General features: G+C 36.8%; 1 long non-coding RNA gene across 1 annotated transcript; it reads left to right on the top strand.

The window, feature by feature from the left end:
• The first annotated feature begins 123 nt into the window (after positions 1–123).
• On the top strand, positions 124–24,552 carry LOC135452071 (uncharacterized). Its single transcript, XR_010441530.1, has 3 exons — positions 124–200; positions 865–959; positions 24,165–24,552. It is a non-coding gene; the product is annotated as an uncharacterized LOC135452071 (long non-coding RNA).
• Positions 24,553–25,618: the final 1,066 nt, after the last annotated feature.

The following is a 25,618-nucleotide window of genomic DNA, read 5'->3' as shown; positions in this document are numbered from 1 at the left end:
AATTTAGAATGAGTTTAAATTATTCCTAAAGTGCCTTTTTGTGTGGGCAAGGGATCCTGTGCAGTTTATGCTCCCCTTTGCAATTCTTTCAACATACGTGCCTTCTCTGCACCTGCCTTGCAGTGACATCTGCTGGGAAAAGCAAGAAGCCATTATTGTAATTGCAACAGTTTGGAAAGAAAGTCAATCTGAAATAAAATGTAAGTATAATTCTTCCAAGCATGTGTATATTTCCCTATGCTAGAGTCTGGTATCATGAAGAGATGTAAGTAATATGGAAAATTCCAATATAAAATTTTAAATGAAACTGAAATCAGTTTTAGTAGCAGTTTTTTAGTTCTTATATACAGCCATATATATTTGTTGACCTATTAAGGCATAATTATAAAATACCCATAAAACGAATTTTGCGATTTAAAATATTTTAATTGTCATATTGATGTATGTGTCAAAGAAATGCTTCTCCCCCAAAATTTACAGTTGATATAACCCCATTTTTTTCTAAAATATGTTTTGATATTTCTTAATTAACAAATTTTGATCTGTTTTCTATCTGTGTAGCTTTAACACAGTGCTTTAAACCAAGATCTTCTGTGTTCAGGGATAAGTAGATTTTCAAAGGTAGTTTATAGATGACTGAATAGACTCTGAATCTTTCTGTTATGTGGTGGTACTTGTGCCAAATTAACACCAAAAATATTTGACAACTAAGGAAAAACTCTAAGTGATGTAGAGGAGAACTCTATTTTTTCTTTTTTTTTTTTTAAGGAGAATTTTAGAAATGAAAAAGTGAAAAATGCCATGTTTGGTAGTCAGGCAGTGTGTTGAGATGGAGACAAGAATTTGAGTGCTCTCTGTCCTCAGGTCACCTGATGAAATGACGGTGGCATTTTAAACAGTGGAAATGGGTACTTAAAGGGGGAAGTGCAGCAGAAGATGATAGTTATGAATGCTATGAGGTAACACCATGAAAATACTTTGAATGTGCCTGCTTTTATCTGCTGCTGCTGGAGCTGTGCAGATATTTCTGTGTGATGAAGGAGATGAGGGGCATGACCATGAGTGCTGGCCCAGGCCTGGATTGTTCAGCAGCTCAGGGCAGACATGTGTTTGCGTGATTTAGCCCCATTAGAGCTTCACTTCAACTGCCTGAAGGTTACATGTGGCTTGAGAACCACAAATTGGCCATGCCTACATTATGTGATCATAATGGAGCTTTCTGGCCTTTATATAAACAGATAGCTCTGACTTGCTCCAATTTTTAGAAGTGCTTGAGATTTTTAACAACTGAGATTGATTTTCCCTGTGTTTCCTTGTGAATGCCTCTGAAAACCAATAAAATACGTAACAAAACCCAGCAAGATGTAAGAAAAATCAGACCCTTAAGATATTAGGGGGAAGAAAAAAGTCTTTTGTCCATTTTTCCCTGTTTATAGAGAATTTGTGGTTTCTTTTCAGTGTGGGAAAATCTGTTGTGCCCATGGTGAGAGACAAAGTAATTGCTCTTGGCAGCAAGACAGGTAGTTAGGAGTTGGGGTCTCAAAGGTGTAGTGTGAACAGCACAAATGAGTTTTAATCTTAGACAAAATATGTAAAAGTATCAGGTTTGCTGTGGCAGGATAGAGCCCTATGTGTGAAATGAAAGCCAGAAACAATTCTCTGTGCTGCTACACACAGACAGTGTAGATACACATGAATTTCATGAGAAGCCACCTAGTCTCTGCAGCCAAACTTCTTTTAGAAAGTTTATTGTTCATTTTAGGAATTCAGCTCCCATAGCTACATTAACAGAACTTTACACTAACAGTGCCTACTAAATAAAATTCTGTTGGCTTAGAACATTTAATTTGACAGGAAACTCAAACAAGCTCCCTTTGTTACAGCTGCAGTTGCTGTGGGATCAGTTATTAGTGTACTTTTCTTGCATTATGTTGCTCACCAGCATAGAGTTTAATATATCCAACATGATTATTTCAGTGCAGAACTTAAATATTGAATTGAATTTATAATGTAGACTTCCCTTAGGACCTTTTAACCTACGTGGTGGGATGCCCTGGATAGGTGGAAACAGCAGCATTGTTTCTTGTGCAGGAGGGAGGAAAAACACACACATGGAAGTACTGAAGTTGGTTCTCTGCTATGTATGAAGATGCTGTGTTAGTGTTGCAAAGCACCACAAATGATAATCCCACCACAAGCATCCTTCTGAATGCTGTGTCCTGAAAGAAATACTGCAGCTGGGAAGCTTCCAGCTCAAGGCTTTGTTTAAAGTCACAGAAAATTGCTTCACCTGAGAATTGTAAAGTAGCATTATGGCATGAATCATGTCAAAACCAAGTTTTCTGACACAACACAATTTGAGGGGAATTTGAGTCATTGTTTTGGAGATATTTAATTGGAAAAAACTCAATAAATTAGGCAAAGCCATTTTCTTTGTAATTTTTTTTAAAGGAAGACAACTGATTGGAAAAGCTGGGTTGCTTTCCATTTTGTTCATGTGTAATGGTAATGTAGAGAGACTGATAGTAGTAGATTCCTTTGGGAGTAAATACTTGTTTTAGCAAATGGCTTCTCAAAAAAAAAGTTATTTTATGTATGCCAGCTTCAAAAAGTAATAGAAATATAATGGTTATTGGATGTTGGGCTGAGAATTATTATTTTTAAATTAAAGAAGTATTGACAACATGCATGTTAAAAATGGAAAAAGCCTGCTCTAGCCAGAGTTCAAAGACTGCTGGACAAGGTTCTTCAAACTTAGAAGCAGCAGTATATTTATTCAAAAATAGGCTTATAGCCTGAATAATTACAGGATTTAGCCCTTTAACCTGTAACTGGGCTGCATGATGAGTGGAAAACGGCTTCTGAGAAATGTCAAGGGTTTTTTAAAATAGTAGTAAACTAGTTTGGAAAATGTGGTGTTTGGTATGTTTTTCATAGCAAACCTAAGTTGTGTTCCAAACATTTGGCTGTAGGTTAATTAAATGAGAGGTGCTTTTGAGGATCTAAAAAAATGCTAAGTAATTTAATAGAATACTTAATGTCCCTAGGTTTGCATTCAGAATGAACTCTTAATCTCATGGGATGGGATTTTTTGTCTTTAATGGAAGTGCTACGTCTTCCTGAAATATTTTTCTTATGCTAGTGCTCACTTATCTTCATGATTAGTGTGGCAGTTTTGCCATAAATTGATAACCAGGTGAACAGCTAAAAATCTGAAGTGTTTATTTGCAACAATATTGCAGTTAATGACTTAATTTTAAACTGTAAGTTTATTTTACAAGTTTAATAACTATGTGTGTTGAATTATACATTTGAATTATATACTGTTGAACTATACATTTGAACTATACTGTTGAATTATACATTTGAAATTTCAAGTGATGTTTTCTCAGTTTGAATTTTGAACAAGTTTAGAAAACAATTGTGCTGAGAACTAATTTTAGGTGATTATGATGTTTTATTTTATTTAATTGTTTCTGTGATGCTACCACTCTTGAGCAGAGTGCTTAAGGCACCTCTTGTTATCATTGTGTACTGGTGTGGTCCTGTGGAGCTACTGTATTTTTCTGTGTTGTGTATAACCCTACCTTATTCTCTTCCAAAAGATAAAACCATCTGAATTTTTTTTCAATATATACAGCAATGTAGCTGGTAGCACTTGGCTTTCCATGTTTAATTCTCCTTTTATATAAACTTTTAAGGCAGTTAATGAACTTCTAGAAAAATTAGTCACAAACACAGACTGTCACTGCTCTTGTGACGGTCCTCATCTAACCAAACATTTTATATGTGCATCCCGGAATTTTTACTTTACTAAACTTGGATATTTCAGTGTGCTTTAAACAGGGGGAACTTTTAAAAGCTGTGCAGCAAACTTCTTGAGAGAGGTATCACCAGTCCTTTTTTTGACTGTCCTTAGGTGTGTGTTAGTGAATCATATTTGTGTGGGTTTTATACATAAAACTTATTTTTTATATAGAGGAGGTTAACAGAGCATTACAGTCCATGGTATTACATTTGTAGTCATTGAAGCCTTTGTTTTTATTCCTTAAGTCAGATAAAAATAAAACAACATACCTCATCTTAAATGACATTTAAGAAGCCTGAGTTTAAACATAAACCAACATTACTGCTTTTGTCTGGCAGTGATTTATGTGAAACAATGTATCCACAGAGAATTCACAGAAGTCTTAAATGTGTATTAGAGAGTAGAATTTGAAGCTGTTTTTTAGATGGCCCAGTTTCAGAAGCAGACTAAGGTTTGGCCTCTTAGTCACTTGCTAGTAACTGTTGTATGGCCAAAGCAGATGGACTGCTTGATGCACAGCAATTTTTCTTGTCTCTCTGATGTCTTGCCCTTAATCTTTCACCACTTGTGCACCACATGCAGCAGACAAAGCATCCATCAATGCAGTTAGTCATAACCAGATAAGTGAGATCAAAATTCCTGACTTCATCTCTGCTTTATTTGCAAAAGTTTTGCTTATAAACAGATGTTGGTGGTTCTTGTTCAAATCTTCTCTTAAAGCATTTTGCCCAGCATACTGTATTAAAATCATGCTGCTGTTATTGACACATGCAAGTCACACGCTGAGCAGTAATAAAAAGCAGTCCAATCAATCTTGAGTTTTGCATGCTGTCATAATTGCAATTATATTCTTTGCATCATACAAGTGAAATTGGAATAAATAGGATCCTTACTGGGATGAATATTACAGACAGTTTCTATTCCTGTGCTTTTCTTGCTTTTTGAGTGTTTCTCAAACATCTTGTCTAACGGATTTGACAGAAATAGCAACACATTCACTTTTTCATTAGCAACAGATTCTCTTATTAAATAGTTTGAAAATTGAATAATACAGAGCTTAGATCCACTGTCCTTATATAGCAAATGATGAGGGTAGTTCTCAATTTTCAAAAGCAGTTTTATATGTGAGTGTATTTGAACATCTGTCCACATGCATTTGTGGTGTAAGTGCATCTGCCCAGTCAAGACAGAATTTTTTCCATCTAACTCTCCTCTTATTCAGTGCACAAAGATAATGATAGTTTCTCATTTTATTAATTCTAACTGTTCTCATCACTTTGGTATCTATCTCAGTGTTATGACAGATGTGTGATTATCTGAGACTGGCTCCCTTTCTGGTGAGTGCTTCTTCTCTAGAGAGGAGATGTATCTGTGTGAAAGCTGAACTGATGCTTGGCTGTTACAATGAGTAGATTTCTTTGTGTTGTCCTGACCCTCTGTGTTCTTCCATGGAGTTTGAACAGCTTTATCCGTGGCCATGTGATTTTAGTGCCTTACTGGTGAAGGAGTCTCCAGGATTCAGAAAGGTAGAACCAAAGCAGAATTGCTGATGTCTTACAATATTTTGTGTAATGCTAACAAGGTGACTGATTGTGGACTTATAGAAATAGTACTTCAATTTATATGCACACTAAAGTTCAAAATACAATTTTTTTTTAATAGAATGGGAATGGATTTAAGATTATTATTTCTGATATACAATATTATTTGGTTTAGGTCATCTTTAGTTTTTAATCAAAGTATCTTAGAAATTTTAATTTCACAGACATAAACAGTGCCAGAACAAAATACTCTTTTTTGGAGAACCAAGATCCTTTATTCAGTTCACTTGGACATTAGATTTCACATGAAACTCTCCTTCTGGTGCAGTACAATATGTACAGTAATGTATCATTCAATGATTGCATCAATATCTGTCATAAGACTGAGCTCCTCTGTAATCAGAAAGCAATTAAGTAAATAAAACTGCATCACTGGCAATACCAAAGATTATGCATTATTTGCATCTGGAGAAGGGCCTGCTGGAGGTTATGCACATTTTTACAAGGCATCATAATTTAAGAGATGTGCAGAAACAGTTTTGTGTTTGGAAGAGTGGTTCAGCAGTTTCTGTTCACGTGGAGAACTCGATAGCACCTAAAAGAATTTTGACTACATGGGATTGATTTCTTGGCTGTAGTGGTGTACAACCACTTAAAGATAAAAATTAAAATCACTAGTTTAAAAATTAAACTCACTAGTCTCGCTGCAAGATCTTGTACATATGTACATATGCTTCACTTGAGAGTCTTTCAGAATCTTCCTCAGATCTTTTTGTTTCCAAAATTTTCTTTGGAGAGTGACCTGAGGAGGTGCCTGGTTCACTTCACCCTAATGTGCTCAGCATGGGGAAAGAATTCACTCAAGTAACTGGGCAAAGCTTCCTTTGGACTTGCCTAAAAATCCTCATACTGAGGGCATATGTTGAATGAAGGGTTATTCATGTTAGTTTCCTCAAGTGTGGGGGTTTTTGTTTGGTTGGTTTTGGTTTGATTTTTTTAAAATAATGAATTAAACCACAAAAAAGAATTTAAATACCTTTTAAGACTTTTTTTGGTCATGACTTTCTCTCAATTAAGAACCCTAAAATATTAAAGGGTTTGATTATGTTGCAATTTTTGAATTTTCTAGCATTAAATTTAATTGTTGTTCTTGAAGAGATATGCTGTGTTTGTAAAAGAACCTCACTGAAAATTGCCATCCTTAATCACTTTGTACATGGCTTAAAAGTTTTTCTCCAAAAGGTAAATAATATTGACAGTTTGAGTATATTCCTGTAACATCTCCCATTGCTCTTCTGATAGGCTAGTCATAATTTTTTTAGAGTTATTTTGACTTAAACCAAAAATATTCAAAACTTATAGCTCACTCTTCTGACTCTTAAGTACGCTCAAAAAAGGAAAGCTGAAGTATTGTCCTCTTGATGTCTCTAAGCTGGAAACTTTGTAAGTGCCTGTTAAAGAGCACCTGACATCAAAAGGAAATGAGGAAAGTTGAGAGGAATAGTCTGTAATTGGATACTGAAGTGGTAAAACTTGATTTGTGTTTAAAACTGAAGTATTTTGTTCCACTGCTGTTTTGTAATCACTGTAGATTTTTTCATGTCTCAAACATGACTGGTTGCAGACCTCTAGAGTGCTGGACTCTGGGACTGTGTGCCCAGAATAGGTTCTCTCACACTAACACCAGATGCCAGCACCTTTCTGACTTGCCCTGTTTCATGCTGAAGGCTCCAAGTTGTTCAGCTGCCCTTAAGTGTTCCCTTTCTGCAAAACCATTCAATTCCTTGTTCTTGAGTTAGTGGGGCTGGGATGCTTTGTCTGGCATTTCCATAGTGAGGATTTAACCTGACCAAAGGCTGCTTGGGTTTGCACAGGTCAGTTCATTGCCTTTTTTCTCCTCTGTGGCTGTAGGGGAGAGACAGAACCCTTGTCCAAATGTGCTTGGTACACAGGATGGAGTGTAGGGGGCAGATCTCCAGCTGAGGATTTGCTCATTGGAATCTTGATGATATACAGACAGCTTTGCTGATACTTTTGGGTTTTCTTTGATCCAAATTCTTAGCTCATGAGACATCAACACTTATTTTTCATTTTCACATCAACTGTTATGTTTTCACTCCAACTCCCTGACAGCTTTAGACTGTCTGGTTATGCTATAGGAGGAATGAAAATAACAGCTTTATCATGGACGGAATATCACTGGTACTGTCTCCTACTGCTTTTCCTGTTTCTTTTGGAATGGAGGACCTATTTCAATGGTTTGTAGGAGGTTGATGGGCCCCAGATATCTTTGGGGAATTAATAATAAAACACAGAAAATACAGCCTGTCTTGGAAACTTAGGAGAAAGCTGTTTTATTATATGAAAGGGATGCCTTCTCTTGTAAATTTGAATCCTCTCTTGCCGTACTAAAGTAGGTTTGCTCAGAGCTATAGGAGGAATTGCATTTGTAACATAAATTAAAATAGACTGATTTAAAGTGCATGTAGCCTTTTATAATTTTTACCAGAAAAGGAATGAAAGATGTTTCTGTATACTTTTAATTTTCTTTTACGTGCTGGAACATTATAATTTTATGAGCATTCATGAAATTGTATTTTGCTTATTGTTACTTTCTGGTAGAAGTTTGGCTGGAATAAATAGTAGTGTCATTTGGGCTATAAACAGATCAAAGATTTAAGAACTGGTCTGCTGCATGTATTTAATAGGTATACAGCTAGTTAAAAGCCATAAAAATATTGGAATGAATTAGATTTATAGAACTTATTTGAGCATATACTGTAAGTTCTGTAGATGAAGTGCTTTTAGTCAGTTTTGAGTCCATTCCATTTAGGAATGGAGCAGAATGACAAAAAAGTCTTTTGGATATGGTTAGTGCCCCAGGGTCACAAGTCAAAGCAGTCCAAATATTGTGTTGCAAAAGGTTATCAATGAGCTTGCAAAACTTACCAAGGGAAAACTGGTGCTTTTACTATGAATAAAAGGCTTTCATGGTCAGAGGTCTCACTGTTTAGGTAAATTTCTAAAGGTTTTCTGTAGATGGCCAGCATATATAAAATATTTCTTCATGATTTAAAGGAACATGGTCTAAAAAAATGCTTACTGAAAACTAACTTGCTTAGAAAGTGTTTCCAGGGGTGGGAGGTGTAAAGAATCTTTTGAAGCTTTGAAAATCATACCAGATGAAGAAAATGAATCTTAGATGCTGAGGGGTACCTGTATACAGCACTGTGGATAGGCTAAGCAGCCTGTGCAGGCCATTCCAGAAATTAAACTTTGCTGCTTCTAAATATGGATCAGTACAGAAGCAGGACATTAGAATATCTCTATTCAGCACTGTGTTGTTCTGCCCCTCACAAAAAGGAATGGATGGCTTGTGTTGAGCTATGAATGTCTTATTCAGGAGCCTAATCATTTCCTGTGAGGAAAAACTCAAAGTATTTGATATTTCACATGTAAGGATACTGATTTTCTGCTTACTGAAGCTGCTGTGTCGAACTTTTCTCAGTCACTGTGGATGTTTCAGTGATGCAGTGCTGTCTAGCCTGACTCTCCTGTGGAATTTTATGTTTCAAAGGGCAAATACAATACTATGAAATGTTTTTCATAGTAAACTTCAGACTTGGACTTGCTTTTTGAGCGAGCATGAACATTTGCCCCTTACAGTTAAACTGAACCTGTGCATGTAAAGGCTTTGTGTTGACTCCTTCCACTGTCAGTGTAAAAGGCCTTGAAGGAAAAAGCACTTTCACAGGTGGCAAGTCACAGTAAGAAGTTTTAGCATTGTGTTTATCTGCAGAAGAGTCTGCCTTGCTAGTACATTAATTTTTTTTTATCTTCCACAAGCTAGAGTCCTTAGAAGTAAATGCAAGGCTTTGTAAAGCACAGTGATGTGTTACTGTTTACAAGTAATTTTTTGTGAAGCCAGGCACTGCTTCACTGCTTAAGAGTGCTCTCCTTTTCCATCTATAAGAAAATAATTTCAGTACCAAATAGGGCTCTGTGACTTTGAGTAATCTGGCTCTGTTTTACAGCATCTCATGGATACCTGTTGATAGAGGGGAGCTGGGGTTTTAATTGTACTTACAGATTTTTTCGGAATGTTGTCTGTCAGGTTCCACGGTGACTTATTTCTTCAAAGGAGGGCAGTCCACAATTCAGTGTCTCTGTACAGGACTGCAATAGGATTGTGCCTAATTTCTGTATTGAGCACTATTTGGTAGCCAAACACTTGCTTTAATTGTTGATTTCATACTTAATAGAGGAATAGTCGATTGTCAAGGCAGTGTCATCCAGATCTGAGTGAGCTAAGATATATAGTATTTGTTTGGAATATAAAACTGAAGACTGTGGATCTGAGATCCCATTTAGATCACTAGTAAAGATTAAAACTTCCATCTTGAAACTTCTATCTTGACTGGGCTTTGTTCTACAAATTATCTGAAGAAATAATACAGAAGATAATTACATTTCCTACAGCTGTTTCTTTAAAGATTATCCAAATGCATTAGAGGACCTGTAAAATGAAATAAAATTAAGCTAAATATGCTGCAACTAATGTACATTTCCCCACTTAAGATAAAGTGCAGAAGACAATAGAAATGGAAACAGAGTGATTCTGGCTCTCGATGAAAATGCTGCTATTGAACTGTTTCCAGAACAACATGTACTTGGACCAGTATTAAAGGGAAGTATTGTGCATGTCCAAGCCAAATGACCTAGTGCATTGATAGTGCAGAGCATATTTCACAGTTCTATAAATACCTAAACTGGGTTTTTTTCAGTCTATAAAACAAGTAAATTAGAATATAAGCTAAAAGTAAAGGAAAACTGTCTGCCTTAAGTATTTTTGTTCTGAAATTGACTCCAGTAGCTGCCATATTATTGTTAGAGGGAAGCATGCTACTAACGTAATGATTCCAGGAAACAAGATATGTGATGTGGTCCTCTATTTGGCATTAAAGAGCCCCTCAAAGCTGCATTGTTACACTCACTGTGCCTTTAGGCAAAAATGTCAATAGGCTTCCAATTTATTTCAATTCTTAAAGTGATATTTAGCAATGAGCAGGTCTTTCCTCCATTATAAAGAATTCCAATGAGAAGATCATTGCAAATATTGGCAACAGGACATATTTTTCAAGGAAGTGAAAAAGACTGTTGTCTCATTTCTGCTTTCATTTCATTTATCTACATCTTTCACATTGCTTTGCTTGTTTTAATTTCCTTTCTCTGTCAACCACTATTTTTGCTCTGTGCTCATGCATGCAGTGGTTTGTCAAAGACTGTTTTAGTCTGTATGAATCACTGAAGAATCTTGTGCAAGAAGTTCAACACTTATGTCACCAATAAAAGAACATGACATTTCATACCTTCTTTTAAAGAAGGCTGTTAATAAATGAGCACAGTGTCTGTAGAGGATCTTAAGCACCCATTTGGTACTTCAGCACTAGATTTCTGTGCTACTGTAAGTTTAAATAACTATCTGTGACTTAAACACTAGTAACTGAAAGGGCTTTCTTTTACATAGATTGCAGAATGAAACAGGAGGACAGTAAGGGTGGCATCCTTAGGCATCTATATATGTAGTAGTGTTTGTTGCAAAAAAAAATTGATCAAACAGCAATATGACCTAGATAGTTTAAAGTCTTGAAAGTGTTACATGGATGTGTAGAAATGTGTAGAGAAGCTGCTCTTTTGTGCAGATCTACCACAGACAGGTGAGAAAGACTGCAGGTCTGCTCACAAACGTAGCAGTCATATTTGTCACAAAATCAGGGTGTCTTGATAAATTGCCATCAATGATGCCATGTTTTGGATGCATCTTTACTCTAGGCAAGTATTTGTTTACTGACAGAATTTTCACCGTATTTTTCTTTGCTTTCCCTTTGGTTTTCCTTCTGTGTTGTTTTTTTATTGGTCTGAGTGAAGGAATAAATGATTTGAAGTATTAAGAGCCCCCCCTTTTTTTTTTGCTTAATGTGAAACTTAACCAGTCTTCTCAAGCAATACTTCTTAAAAACTTGCATCCTAGGGTATTGTGTTTTGTTTTAGTTTGATAGTTTGGCATGAAATATTTACAAAATAATGTCTGTAAAATGCAATAAGCTTTTGGGCAATACTCTCAGCTAGGTTCACCCGAAGAAGGGATTGCTTTCAACATTAACACTGGAGGATAATAAAAATGAGGAGTTATTACACATTTTATTACTTTCTGATGTCCTCTGCCTTAATCCCCCCATTTGCTTTTCATTAATGATCTAAAGCAACCTTTCCCTGATTCAAAGCTATCTTGAGCTTTAACTCTCTGGCTCTGACAAGAAATAGGAAGCAAACTGTTCACCTTTCACTCTTCCGAAAAATCCCCAAAAAGCAGCGCAAGTGCAGTTTGAAATATGACTTACTGCTCTGTCAACACATAGGATTTTGTTATTATAATTTCAAATGTTAAAGCAATGCTTTTGTTAATATTTTATCTTTTTTTCTCACTCATATTGTCTTCTAATATTTTGTAGAGAAACAATGCAAACAAGAAGTATTTAATTTTTGGTGAAGTTTAAACTTTTGGATATCTCAGAAGTCTAAGTGATAGTCTTATATTCATTATATGTCTTTTGCAAACTTTCTGGAATGCTTGGTGACCTTTTACTATAACAATATTTAATACAAGTTGTGTTTATTACTCAAATTTGGAATGTTTTTAACTGTAAAGAGAACCAGTTGCTTAGGTCAGAGTAGGAGTCATCAGTTTTGTCATTGGGCAATCTTAAGTGTTATTGGTTGGGGTTTTTTTTGGGGTTTTTTTCCCCACAAAAATGGCTTAGTAATTTCCAGACTCTACAGTACTAATTTAAAGTTATCCTGTTTGTATACTTTATACTGGAGTACAGTTATACCACACCCTTCCATAGTATAAGTGCAAAATTATATCACTTGTCTTCCACAATAAATATTTTATATATCTTGTCTGCCAAAAATATGGTGGGGTTTTTTTCCTGTAGGGTCAAAACTCTTGGTCAGGAGATTGTGTAACAAACCAGCATGAGAGCACAATAATTCTTTCAATCAAAATACAAACTCATGCTGATATGAGTTCATACATTCTATGAACACACATCCTCAGTTATCCCATGGCATATGAAGCCCATACCATCCAGCCATGCTGGTAATGCTTTATCTCTTGTACTTAGCTGTAATTGAAAGCAAGGTTGTAATCCTTGAGTAGAGAATGGCTGTTTTGATATTCAGACTCACAATGTTCTATAATGCACTACTCTGTGGGACACCGATGTCTTCTAAGCATTTCATAGCTTGAAGTTTCACTCTCTGTGGCCAGAAAAGGGCATAACATAACTCCAGTTGTTCAATTTTAACTGTAATATGTTCCTAGTTCTGTTTACAGCCTTTGCACCACTACTCTGACCATGGAAATGATTTGCTAGGTCCTGCAATCATTCTCAAGAACATGTCTGCTTGTAACTATGAAATGCAAAAGGTAGACTTTAGTGATAGTTTTTTTGGCTGGTAACTTCCTATTAGTCCCTTTCTAGTATTCCTGTTAAATTTCCTGTTTATTTACACTTTGGCTGCACTGAAGTTTCTTTAACCTGTGAAATACAATTTAAAGAGACAAAGATTGGGATCCTAGTACAACAGTTTATCATAAGATTCACTCAGAAATGTAATTTTCTGTCTGTCACCCTCTTAAATACTGCTTCTTATTAGTTGCTGGCAAATGAAAAGTTCTCCTGGAATTTCCTAAGAAAAGGGTCAGGAAGCTGCAAGTGTATTTTTTGGCTAGGTGGATAAGGATGCCAGTGAAATAAGTGCTTGACTCGTAAACTCATTCAGGAGTTCACAAGCAAATTTTGTGGGAAGAATATCAAATTATTAGTCTCCAAACCTGTAATGTTTGTTTTTAGGATTTACAGATCTAAGTCAATGCTGGCCAGCACAAAGGGTTTTTTTGTAATAGCATATTTACAACCTTTTAATAATAATGAAAATATGAGATTGCTATCCTGAATAATTATCACTTTTTGATCTAGAAAAAATAAGTGTAGTTTTTATAAAATACCATACAATTGTTAAGCTTGTGCAGATACTTTTAACACTGGAACAAATATTTATACTGAACTGGAGTTCATTTCTTTAGTCTCCTATTAGAATTTTATAGGCATTACAGTTTACCAAGTAAGGGAAAACTAAAAATATCAGGAGCTTCACATACTTGGGTATTATTTCTGTGTGAAAGTACAGTATATGCCATTGTGCATTTAATACAGTCCTGTCTAGCAGTCTGATTTTTGACTGTTGTTGTGATCTGTTTTATGTAACTTATGGCAAGTTTACATATTTTCATGACTGTTAATACTAAATTCTATACTAGCAAAAGGTTTAGGAGTCCTTTACAAGGAACTATCCAATACCATGTGGTCATTTTGAAAATTCATGAAATGGAAAAGAAGAAAATAAACAGCAGCAAGCCTGACAGAGTTCAAGAATACCCTTGGGCACAAGGTGTGACTCTTGGGGATGGTGCTGAGCAGGAGTTGGACTTGTGGGTCCCTTCCAACTGAGCACATTGTGATTCTGTGATCTGCCTAGTGAAATATCCATGGTTTAGTACTTAATTCTCCTGATACCATGCATGGCTGGAAGTGTATTTATGTTTTTCTTCATTCAAACAGTTTGCAAGATGAAGAACCGACATAAAAAACTTCAGACTCAAATCCTTGTTTTTAAAAAAGAAACCATAGGGAAGGCAAACTCAAGTGGGACTTCAGCAAGATCAAACTTGTAAATCCCACTCTCATGTCCTCATCCCTGCCTGCTATCACCAGTCACTGGGGAGTTTTGTGCTCTTGTAAGTGACAAGGATGACACTGGATAAGTTATACTTTGTTAATGTCATGTGCCCTAACCTGCAGAGTTCATAGTTAATTCTTTGCTCTCCTGTGGTGAAAGCACTTAGCTTGTGTGCAATGTCTTTTGGGCTATATCTAAAAAACCTCAATTTTAGACATGAATAATATAGAGTGAAAAAAGATATGGTAAGTTATTTGTGTAACACTTCAAAGGACCAAGGATGCAATCCAGGAATTCTGGCTTGCAGTCAGCCCAAAGTAGCTGTGAACAGACCCCATTACATTTATTCTGCTATACTGTACAGTCTTCTAGAGTTGAGACCTCTAATAATTTGTTTTTACATAATGCTGGTGTAAAAAGAACCACTGAATAGCTGAGACTTTTGTATACTAAATAGCATTTATTTAAGGTTCATTTTTTAGTGGGACAAAAGTGAAATTTTCATGTGACTACTGCAATTAGCCTTGCTGAGGAGTCAGCTTCTCAGTCTTGTCCAGCAATAGCTCAGTGAAACTTTTACAGCCTTTGGGCTTTATCTTTACAGTAATTAGCCAGTGCAAACTTAAATAGGTGAGAGAAATAGCCATATATTAACAGGTTTACTTAGTACAGGCAAACAGGGAAATGATAGTCAAAGCAGTATGTTCATGTTTTTCAGACTTCCCTTTGTCTCCACTGATTATTTCTCTGGTTAAAAAAATTAAGGCCCTTCCAAAAAGCTGTTCAGTGCACACAGCTTAAACACCAACTCTGAATGTAGTTCTCCAGAGGAATTACATTGCTTGTGAAGAGAAAGCCTGTAACGCTTCTATCTTTAAAATCTGATCTAGTCAGACTATGCAGATTTCTAAAACTGAATGATGTTTGATAGAGCCTGAAACTAAAATTCTAAAGCTTGGTTTTATATTCAGATTTGAGTGTGATAAGTGTGGTATACATAGAGTTAGAACTTTTAGCAGGATGATCTGATTGGTATTTTTAAGTTTAACTCATATTTACTACACAGTTATATGAATTTACTATTTATTAATCTAAGAGTCAGCTTTAAAACACTGACAGTAGTAATAAGGAAAATAAGTAAGCAGTGATGTATCTAAAACACAAAATGCATAGTTCATGAAAGAGGAGTTTTGACTGGAAAATGTGAGAAGTGAAAACAAAATCTGCCTGTGATTTTTAATATAAAAGAATTTCTCTCTATCAAAATTAAACACATACTTTGAGGGATGTGTGAAAGCAAATTTGTTTCAGATTGTGTAACAGGAAATTATTGCACATTGAATTGAGCTATGAACTTTAGCAACTGGTTAACTGGTGTTAACCAGTACAGTTGACTTTTGACACTTTATATTGCCTTACACTCTTGAAATTTAGGTTATGCGAATTAAGGACAAATGTTTTGTTAATTTGGAACGAGTGACCAAGCTTGAGGTACTTAATACAATTAAATATTGTAATTTAATACAATTAAATATATAGGAAATTTAAATTTTCTATATATGTGGGTGGCCAGTGATTTCACACTCAGTTCTCTGTTCCTCCTACAGGCTGTAGGAAGCCATCTCTGTCACTGGAAAGAATTGATTCCAGTTGGCTGCTCCAAGTGTTAGCTTTTGTCTGGCATCAAAAGATGTCCAAGTTACTGTTTGTGGCATGTCTTTAGAATATCTTGCCATCTGCTGCACAGGACTATAGGTTTGCTGGTTTTTCCAAATTTGAGCGTTAACTAATTGGGATCATGGAAAAAATTAAACAAAAGTTGAGGAGGCAAAAAGTAATGGGACAGCTGAAAAGAATCACTGCCATTCCAATACTCTTTAAATAAACACAAGCTGTTTCATGCACTGTACTTGTTTTGAGCCTTAGTTTTCTGTCTGCAGTATGCAGAATTTATCTAGGGGGTGATATCTGTTTTTGCCAAAACGTTTAGAGAAACAAGAAGTGTTCTTCTATTTAGGCTCTGAAAATGCAGCCTGCCTTTGTAGCACAACGGAACTTGGAGCTTGATCAGAGGGAGAATACTAGAAATGTGAAATTTAAAAAATTCTCTTTCCTTCTATTTTCTTGAAAATAAGAATATTTCACTCTGAAAAGATTTTAGGGAAATGCTTGATAGGTTGAAATCTCAAAGGACTGGTAGTATAATTTCAGTCTCAATGCTGCACCAAGAGCAGCTTAAGCAGCAGGTTTTTAGTTATTGTGAGAGCAGCAGGTTTAGTTATTGTGACAGATGAACAGTGATGTTTCTCTAGGGGCTAAACCATCATCAGGTGAATGTGGAAACTGAGCTCTATAGAATGAGATTTATTCTTTGCTATGGGTAATCTATATTAAAATTTTCTGTTTATTAGTATTTGTCTGTGCATTTAACTAGGGCTCTTTTTGTGGTGCCTGGGGCTGTCTTCTCTGAGCCAACCAATGCAAGGAGCCTAGGAGGTACTCCCAGGAGTCAAATTTGGCACCTGATGTAAAAATTTAAAACTGAGCTAGGAAGCCCCAAAGTCAGTGGAGTTAAAAAATACACTTGGGCTATTTCTGTGTAATAGCTGTTTTTAAAATTGGTATGTACAATAAAAATGCAATTAGACCTGGGAGATCAACCTTTAAAAAACCCAATAGCAATGGCTAACAAACAGTGGTTTTGTTTTAAATTCTTGTTGTCTTTTTCATTTAGAAATCCCCATGATCAGGTAAATCTTTGTTGTAAAGGGACAGATAGCTCTGTGTTTGAACAGCTTCATCCAGCAATGGGGTACATCCAACTGCTTTGCTGTGAGTGCTTCTCCTGGGATACTGATTCAACACTCCTTAACCAGTCAGCATATTCAACTTGAAATAGAGGTTTAAAATATCATGTGGTTTGAATATTCTTCTTAATGTAAAGATATGCATAAGTGCAGGAGGACTTGTTGAACCAGAACTAGAATATTTTGCTGCAGAGGTAGGCAAATCCAAATTCTGATTAGAGCTAAATCTCCTGAAATAATATGGGTTCTGAGGTTTTATGCTGATATTTAAAACACTTAGAATATCTACATTGTGCAAGTAATCCATAGCTCAGAATTCCTAGCTTGAAATCTGTGAAAGTCTATGAACATGAATACAAATAATCCAGTTTCATGTTATTTTACAATAAGTATGCTCTCTGCTTGTTCTCAGGGGTCTACCCTAATGTGAACTTTAAATAAGAATTTTACCTAGTTTTCCTTTCTTGCTTTAAGAATTCATGTTCTCTGTAAGTGTCCATGCCTAATACAAACCATTCCATGATTTCTAAAATATGTCTGACATAACAAAACCATCATAACATATATTCAATATGGGTTACAACATAACTATTGTTTTCCTCTCTGTAATAGAGCTTTCTTGGCTTTCTTCTAATCTTTTCCAGAAGGCCAACATGTTTTATATGAAAACAAAGTTGGAATCATAAGCATCTGATTTTTTTTTTTTAAAACATTGCCTTAGATGATAGAACCTTGACTTTTCATTCTTCCTCTGCAAGGTTAAGCTTTTGTGTGTGGGTAAGGGAAGAAGCCATTGGTGTGGCTGAAACGCCAGTGTGCAGTGCAGCGCTCACACAGAATTAGGTGATGATGCTGGCAGTTGTGTTCCTTCAACCTTTCTGTCACGTTGCACCTGTGACTTCTGTCAGTGTCTCTCCTTTTTCTCTCTCCTCCTCTCCCTTCCTTCTGCTTGTCCCCCTCACACTTCTGCACATCTCTTCTCCAAACAAGTAGAGTTTTTCCTTAATGCTTCATTCATCCAGTTACAAAACTTTCTTTGTAGTTCATTAATTTTTGATTTTTAATGTTTTTGATATTCTTTTCATTGTAAATCTAAAACCAGAATTTATGGAAAAATCTAGATTCTTTGTTGTTAGTGGTAAAGCATACAACAGCCTGTTCTGTTGATGTGTGTTTAAGATGAAAAACATTTCTGCAAAAACATTTTTTCCCTTTTAGCAATGAAACTCCTCATGATCTTTGCCCTTCCAAGCCACTTACTCACTTAAAGCACCACAAGAAACAAAGATTTCTAGACACAATAATATTCAGTTCTGTCATGCCTAACAGTCCAGCAGCCATTCTACAGCTCACCTGTGCATGCACAAAGAACCTCTGTGCTTCTGAAGTTGTTCTATTGATTGTGGATTCCTGAGTGCCTTTGGACAGCCTGTTGGCAGAGCTGTAGGGCTCAGGAAGACTCAGCACACTCTCCAGAATTTGTGACCCTCCAAGCATAACCAATCCCTTACTGGCAAACAATTTACAAAGGTCTTGAACTGAACTAAGGATTATGGGGTTTGTAGTTAATACACTATAAATCTGCAAATAGAAAATACGTACTCGCAAGAGTTACTTTTTCACTTCTGCTTGTAATTTAAACATGGTATTGACAAAATTGTTGTATCAAAATACATAGTTTAGATTGTAAAAATCAGTTTTGCTGAATCAATTTCACTGTTTTGTAACTTATTTGAAATTGTTGTGTGAACAGATTTAAAATGCAGGAGGAAAACCTAGCACAGGTACTAATGATGGAGGTTTAGGACTTGAGAGAACATATGTTCAGAATTAGGTAAGAACAATATAAAATTCTTCTTTATCTCTTTAAAGTATATTCCACTGTTAGAGTTACCACAAAGACTGATCCTACATGCTAAAATATCCATCTCAAACTTGTTATTAGTGAGATTACTGAAGTAACTAGTACTACAATGTTATCAGACTGAATACGTGTTAACATTTGTTATATTCCCTGTTAGAGTGCCCGCCTGTCCACGGCGGCTGAACTGCCCACGCACTGGCATGGCCTGGTCGCAGTGCCGCACGCAGGCCGGCCTGGAGAGCGTGCCCGCGCATGCTCTGCTGCCCGCTGGGGCCCGCGGGCGCGAGGCGGTGCGCGCCCCTGCTCTCTGGGGCCCCCGGAGCCCGACGCGGAGCGGGAGCGCGCCCCTGCTCCTCTGGGGCTCCCGGAGCCCCCGGAACGGCGGAGCGGGAGCGCGCACCCTGCTCCTCTGGGGGCCCCCGGAGTCCCCGGTACAGCGGAGCGGGAGCGCGCACCCTGCTCCTCTGGGGGCCCCCGGAGTCCCCGGTACAGCGGAGCGGGAGCGCGCACCCTGCTCCTCTGGGGGCTCCCGGCACCGCGGAGCGGGAGCGCGCACCCTGCTCCTCTGGGGGCTCCCGGAGCACCCGGAACGGCGGAGCGGGAGCGCGCACCCTGCTCCTCTGGGGGCTCCCGGAGCACCCGGAACGGCGGAGCGGGAGCGCGCACCCTGCTCCTCTTGGGGTCCTGGCCACTGCTGCTGCCGCCGTTCAGCCTTGGTGCTGCTGCCTGCTTTTGTGCAAGCTTATTCTTTACATTGGTGCCTGAGCAGCCTTCTGAAGCACGTATAAATTTTTGGAAGAAAGCATCAAGAAATCATCCGTGAAGATAGCATCTGCCATGTGTTATAGGCTAGGCTCTGACACATGGCATAGGCTGAGACTAGTGTCCTTTAAATCTGTATTAAGATTTAAGAAAGTAAACAGAAATAATTTCTAGAATAAAACCAGCTAAAATCAAATAATGGGTGCTGGCAACACCTGTTAATTATTTCAGTACTGCAGTTACTAAAGATGCAAAAGGGGGCTAAAAGGTACCAATTTAATCTGATGATCTCCTTCGAGATACACATGAGCACACTCAGATGCGTCCTACAGCTGTAATCTACTTTATTGCCTACAGAGTAGTTTGGCAAAGGTGCCATGCCAAAACACTTGTAAGCTACTGTCATGCTATAGGAATTATGACAGTCTGTAATTGTGTTCCATCCAAGAAAGGCTTCTAAGTAACACTTTAACTTGGAGTAGTGCCAGTATGATTTTGGTGGGAGGTTTAATATCTTAGCAGTGTTTCCTTGGTGTTGAGAGAAAAAACTTCCTGGACAGAAATGAGTGTAATAGGCTCAGAAGGTTATCAAATAAGCTCATGTAACACAGTGCTTGTTTTACAGTCCTTATTTCTACTTCTAATTTTCTCCTTTCCTATTCCTTTCCTACTTAGAGAGCTTTACAGGATATTCATACAACAAACACCCTAACAATGCCATTAACGTTTAGTTTTAATAAATTTCTTTTAAACAGCTTTATCTCAGACATAGAGTTAAACTTGCAGAAAACATTTAGAGAGCAAAACCAAAGACGTTCCAGGCAAAAAAAATTTCTAATACTAAAATTAAAAAAGGAAAAAAGTTAAAAGCAAGAAGAATCTGCTGACAGACTTTCTGATGACACCTAAAATTATTCTCAAGTGGTCATGTTCCATCCTTACCTTCTTTTGCTTCCTTTCAAGAAAAAAATTAATACTCATTTTGACAAAATTAACAACTTCAATTCTCAGTCACTTTGTGGAAAACATGCACAAGTGAAACCAGGACTCATCTTTTTACAAGTCTGTCATTGGTATTTAATTAATCCCTTAGCAGTTAATGATTATGGTCTGGTAAGTAGGTTTATCCTGCCTTGTACTTCCGTTCCCAGTGCCATTGTGTGTGTTCTGTTTCAGGGTTTTTTTCCTCAGAACTGCTTCAATCTTAAATTACATTTTTAATGAAAAGAAATAAAATAGTATTCTGTACAGCTTTTTAAAATAAATTTTATTGAAGAGGGTCTTGTAGTCAAAAATGTTTCACACAATCCTTTCCATTCCTATTAAAATGTGCCATTGCTGCCATTCAGTGATTGTGTAGGAGTAACCACCCAGGACCAAGATAAATTAACTGAAGTTTAAGTAAGCACATGTAATACAACTTTTTTCCTCATTTTTCCTAAGAACAGACCTTGTGCTTAAAATCATTACTATGTCAGATTAATGTCACTGTTACCTCCTTAGTGGATTTTCTAAACACCAGCATTTTATGAGAGTGCCAAAGCAATTTGATTTGATTAGAGAATTTGGTTCCTCTTGTAAGAACAAGTCTGTGTTCCTCTTATGTTTGAACTTTTAAACAAAAAAATCTGAATTTTAAATTTTTTAAAAATAATTTGATAGGCCTCTGGGCTTCATTCATGAGGATGTGGCTGCATTAGAAGATACAGCTAAGTTTTACTCTTGGCCTGTTTGGGCTTTGACTCTGCAATGCATGCTTTCCTCATTTCTGAGTGTTTGTCTTCACGTTTCACTGCCATATCCTGTGATTTACTGCGTTTCAGAACTTCTGATTTTCCTATTTTTTCCTTTCAGAAAATTTCCTCTTGATATTTTGATGTAATCCTTTTTAGGATAAATTAAGTCATGTGATATATATGCAGGGCCACGGAACTTGTGTTCCTGGCCACACTCTCTGTGTTTATCCATAGCATTAGATACAAATCCTGCAGAGGATTGCTGGAGGTTATGTAATGATAACTTCAGAAGTTACAACAGGACATTCTTCCAAATACTGAGTCAGAGAAACACATTCCTGTACTAAATGCCTATTGAGTTGATAGTTCAATTTAGTAAGTCTTTGTTTACTCTTTAATCCTCAGAGTCAGCTGGAAAGCGGAATGTTTTTCTGTAGTAGCCAAGTTAAGGGAGTTGTTTTCTTTTTAGCATTCAGTAGGTAAAAGTGAAATCAGTTTTGCAAGAAAATGTGTTTTATAATATTGTGTTGAGATAGTATATGCTATATATGTATCTATGTACACACAAGAAGACAATTTATAATGTTGAATAGGATTCCGTTGCTTAAAATTTGAATTTTTTACAAGAAAAAGATACCCTACATATTAAATTCTGGGACTGATCAACATCATGTTGTTTTATAATGGTTACAAAACCAACTGACTTACCAAAAGTTTTCGAGCTCGTGGTATTGAGGCTGATTTGGAGAAAAGTCTTTGAACTTGACTGTCTGTCTAAGAGTGTGCCTGGCTGTTGAGTCAATCCTTTTAAAAATGCATGTCTCACAGCTGATTAGGAAACAGGAAAGAAGTTACTTTGGCAAAAGCACATAGAGCTAATGACATCAGCATGATCAAAAGTAAGGGCAAATTTAGAATTTAAAATGTCAATACAAATTGTGATTTATTAATGAATTTGTACTTCTAGCAGGCCCATTGCATTCTAATTTAAAGAATTACTCTTCCTTTTATGGAAAAAAATAAGACCTACTGAGATTGACCTTTATATTTGGCACTTAAAAGGAGCTTTGACAAAGAAATTAATTAGTTTGTGAGGGGTGAAGTTAAACTGAGCAAACCAATGTCTAATCCAAGGTCCTATCTTTGGCAGTGACCAAGAGCAGGTTCTTAGGAAAGAGCAAAGGAAGAGGACAACCATTCCAAATTCCTTGTGCAACTTCCTCCAGTCTCTGTGTCTCAGAAAGATGTGTGTTTTCTTTGTTTACTGGCTCTTGATGGGGTGGTTTTTTTTCTTGATGGTGTTTTGTTTTTGTTATAGTTTTGGTCACATTTTAGAAATATGGGAAATTATAGCTCCCACAAAATCTTCCAAATGGTTATTATTTTCCTAAAATGTATGTTTACTGTTACAAGTGTTTGCATTAAACATAAATAATGGAATATGGCTGAATGACTTGAACATGTTGCTGTGTTTCTCAAATGGGGGGCTGACAGCTGTTACTATTGCCCATTTTATTTACCACCCCTTGTTTTAGTGTAGGATGCAGCCCATGAAGCAACAGAGAGTATGAGCAGAGTTCTTGCCTGCTATCCTGGACATCCTTTTCATTTAAGGCATTTATTGAATACTGAATTGAGTCCTTTCAACTGCCATCCTAAAAGCTTAGCTTTTCTTGTTCTTTAAGGAGATTTTTTTCAGTCAAAAATGGTGCATCTTTTGCTATTAGCTGGAGTTTCTTTCATGGCTTTATTTTACTTGTGTCCGTGAATTAGGAATAAAAAAATAATTCTTCTTGTTACACAAAGATGTAGTTATTTTACCCACTGTGAGTTGAACATTCAAATGCTGGACCTGATGGAACTTCTACTGTTCAGGGGCAACATGAGCCTCAGGAGGTCGTACAAGATATCTGTATTAGGGCTCACTGAATTGCATGCAAGCAGCTCAGAATTAATGCTTCAAGAAAGCAGAGGACTGTTGTATTAGTCATTGTGTTTTGATAGCCTGTAAAATTTCCTAGCTGACTGATGTTCATACTAAGAACACAGTGTGGTGGGATTAGAATATCAGACACTATTAAGCATAGAAATGATTTACACTCAGTTAATATTTGTAACTGCTGGTTATTTTACTGTCAGATCCTTTTTATAGAACAATAGCTACATGAGACTATACAGTAAAATGTAACTTTCTAATTAATTGATGAGCATTCTTAAAATGATATAAGGTGACTTCATGATGAAAAATGGCCTGAGTTGTTTGCTTACATTATTTAATCTTGCTCCTACTAGCTTTGCCCTATAAACTTGTCAGAACCTTAAATTCCAGCAGCATATTGTTAAAGCAAGAGAAATAGCACAATAGGCCTCGACAAAATATTCAAGGAATGGATTGTTCTGTAACAGTTGTATTTTATGTTTTGCTATGGCCACCTAGGTCTGGAAAGGGTTGTAATTGGTATCAAGTTAGGTTGCATTTTCTTATCTGTTTTGGTGGGAAGAAGAAACAATGCAAAGGGGATTTAAACAGGATGTGTAAGGAAAGGAAGAGACACTGGCTTAGATAAAAAGTAATCATAGCAATAAATTATTTTGCATAGGTTGCTCCTTAACCATCCCTTGTGGGATGAGAGGGACTGTACAAACTGAGTCACAGAGCCAAGTGTTGATGTGAACTTTGATTAACACTTCTGGCACTTTTTCCAAATTTTTTGAAATCGAAGATAATGCTTTCCATTGGCAGTAATTGTATTTATTGTCTGAAACTGTCTATGCAGTAGCTTAATGCCCTGACATCTGGTTTTCAGCTGTTCAGTAGAAGTTGCCTCTCTTGGCTTGCAGGTGTACACATAGGAGTTGGCATCAGCGACTCGGATGGAATGGAAGCAGCCTTGGCCAGTGACTGACAGCCCAAATACCTCCAGAGGCTCTTGGAGATTCCTGGCAGGCATTCCTGTTTGAAAATATGCAAGTTCTTATGTTTTCTTCCACAAAAATTTGCTTTTGCACTGCTCTGCAGAAACAATGTTTCTGCTCTGTCATCTGTGACTTCTCTACTCAGGTTTGTTTCTGCCTTTTAAGTCTGTAAGTGAAAAAAACAGTGACTTGTACTCTTTAGATACCTAGACGTTACTGGAAGTCTGAAGAATGAGTTAGGCAATCTAAATATTTGAGTACAAGTTTTGGAATTAAATAAAATAGTTATTGTTTCTTTTTCTGTTTTGAAAACATAAATGTATCTGACTGCAGTTACTACACTTAATGATCTCCTTCATTTTCCCAGTTTGTTGAGACATACTGTTTTCATGTGTTATACACTTCTGCCTCATACTTAGAGAGAAAAGAGAAACATATGTTGTGCTTTAATGGTAAATCCCAGGGATTGTCTGTGTGGTTGCAAGGGGTGTGTAGATAAGCCATGACAAAATTACTGCCCCTATCTAAACTACATCTACCATAGAAGATATCCAGTAAGTAATTCTTTAATTCTACTAAAGACCTGTCTTGATATCTCATGCTTTTTTAGAGTCAACCAAGATTTCTTACTGTTTTTATGCTTGCTCTATAAGCATTTTTATTCAGGAAACATTAAGGACTTTGAATCCATGAAAACTTACAACTTTTGTTTGAATGAATATTTGAGGCCTGCAGATATGTTGCTACATCAGCTTTGGGCACTTGGGGGATTAGCTTTACATCTTTGATTCAGAGTGTTTCACATCACACAGCCAGCCTGGGCTAGGGCTCTTTGCAGAGACTTAGAGATAATTGCTGTGGACAAGACTCTGCAATATCAACTGGAGAGAGAGAGCCCCCAGAGCTGCTTCCATGGGGCCACAGAATGCACTGACCATGCTGTAAGCTCTGCTGCTGGCTGGTGATTGTAGCTGCACATTTTCTGAAGGTCTGGGCAAGAGAAGAGACTACTGCTTGTGTTTGGATCTCCTTGTTTCGACACTTAATTCAGTTATGGGCAATTTTTCTTAAAGTTTTTTGTTGACAGTAGAACTTTATTGCCCCGTTTTCTCCTGTTCTGTGATAAATGGATACAGTACAGACATTACTGGAGACATTTTTGGCCTGTATGAGATGTAGGGGGTGAAAAGCATCTTATCTGCTAGTGTTAAACACAATTGACTATAAAGAAGAGATAGTTAACAATTTTTTTCTCTTTGTTCATATTTAAAGAGATTGACTGGTAAAATCCAGCTGAGTAAGACCTGATCATGCTTTTTCTTATCAAGAGTATTATGGGAAACATAACATCTGAAAGGAATATGTATATCAGTAAGTCA

This window comes from Zonotrichia leucophrys, chromosome 10, assembly GCF_028769735.1.
Source record: "Zonotrichia leucophrys gambelii isolate GWCS_2022_RI chromosome 10, RI_Zleu_2.0, whole genome shotgun sequence".
In the NCBI taxonomy this organism is placed as follows: Eukaryota; Metazoa; Chordata; class Aves; order Passeriformes; family Passerellidae; genus Zonotrichia; species Zonotrichia leucophrys.
This window is presented reverse-complemented; position numbering and strand designations above follow the sequence as displayed.